Source organism: Saccopteryx bilineata, chromosome 2, assembly GCF_036850765.1.
Source record: "Saccopteryx bilineata isolate mSacBil1 chromosome 2, mSacBil1_pri_phased_curated, whole genome shotgun sequence".
Taxonomy (NCBI): domain Eukaryota; kingdom Metazoa; phylum Chordata; class Mammalia; order Chiroptera; family Emballonuridae; genus Saccopteryx; species Saccopteryx bilineata.
This window is the reverse complement of record NC_089491.1, coordinates 113,221,898-113,223,736: the sequence shown is the minus strand read 5'-3', so window position 1 is coordinate 113,223,736 and position 1,839 is coordinate 113,221,898.

Sequence of the window (1,839 nt, the reverse complement as noted above, 5' to 3'; positions counted from 1 at the left end):
GGTGGGCAGAGCGTCGCCCCTGGTGGGCGTGCCGGGTGGATCCCGGTCGGGCGCATGCAGGAGTCTGTCTGACTGTCTCTCCCTGTTTCCAGCTTCAGAAAAATGCAAAAAAAATAAAAATAAAAATAAATAAAATCACAACCTCCTTACTGGTGGTGGCACAGTGGATAGAGCATCAACCTGGGATGCTGAGATCCCAGGTTCGAAACCCCGAGGTTGCTGGCTTGAGTGTGGGCTCATCTGGTTTAAGCGCAGGCTCACAAGCTTGAGCACGGGGTGGCCAGCTTGAGCGTGGATCATCCACATGACCCCATGGTTGCTGGCTTGAGCCCTAAGGTCGCTGGCTTGAGCAAGGGGTCACTAGCTTAGCTGGAGCCCCCTGGTCTAGGCATATATGAGAAGCAATCAATGAATAACTAAAGTGACACAATTACCAGTTGATGCTTCTCATCTCTCTCCCTTCCTGTTTGTCTGTCTCTGTCTCTCTGTCTTTTTCTCTTGCAAAAAAGAAAACAAAAGTAAAATCCCATCCTCATCCTGGCTGGCTGGCTCTGTTGGTTAGAGCATCACCTGGGAGTGCAGGGCACATACAGGAACAGATCAATGTTCCTGTCTCTCTCTCTCAAACCAATAAATAAAAATAAATAAGTAAAATTGCAACCTCATCACAAAGAAAAGAAAAAAAAAGAAGGTAGAAGGAAACTGTTGGTGGTGATGAATATGTTTATGGCACAGAGAGTGGTGATGGTCCACTGATGTTTATGCATGTCCAAACTCAAGTTGTATACTCTAAATATGTACAGCTCTTTGTATGTCAAGCAAATCTCAATAAAGGAGTTCTGATTTGTTTTGTTTTTTAAGTAAAATACGAGCCTGGCCTATGGTGGCGCAGTGGATAAAGCATCGACCTGGAATGCTGAGGTAGTTGGTTCGAAACCCTGGGTTTGCCTGTTGGTTAAGGCACATACAACAACCAATCAAGGAACTAAAGTGAGGCAACTATGAGTTGATACTTCTCATTCCCACCTCCTTTCTCTGTGAAATCAGTAGATAAAAAAATAAAATATAAAGTAAAAAAACAAAATTGCAAACTTTTCCATGTTTACCTCCAGCACTTTAATCTCTCTTACCTTCTCTAATTTTAACACTTTCCAACTTAACACTTTAGTTAACTTATTTATTATGTTTAGTGTGCATTTTCTGACTCTCCATGCAAGCTCCATAAGTGTAGGCCTGTGTTTATTCATGGATATATTCCCAAATGCTCAGAACAGTACCTGGCTCACACAAGGCCCTTAATAAATATTCTTGAATAAGTTGTTACATATGCATGCATGGCACAGCTATCCACGGTTTCAGTTTACAGTTACTGAGGGCTGGTAAGGTTAGCAGGGGGGCCAGTTCATTTAGGTGAGAAAAGCAAAGACTTCTTCATTTGCAGTTTTGACATAATGCCCTAGATAGATTTCAACTAAATGGATCTTTTCAACAAAAGAGGCGTTGCACAAAGCCCCATCTTTGTGCAGCCTCCACTCTGTCTTTGGCAATTTGAATGCTCTGCCGTCTGGGTGTGGCCCCGAGTATGTGGTCTTGATGGAATGTCTTGATTAGTTATCAGATGTGCCTGAGCAGCTCTGGGGGAATAGCTTGTCAGTTCAGGTCTCACCATGGAGAAAGGGTTTCTCAGTAGTCCTATTGAAATTCTTCTTGGGCTGTCTCTATCCTCCTGCAACTCAAAAAACCATTTTCTTTCATTGCCTCTTCGGTCAATTTTTTCCCTTATTGATTGCAAAAAAACAAAGTGGTTAATTCTTTTTTAAAAATTCTTATTTATTAATT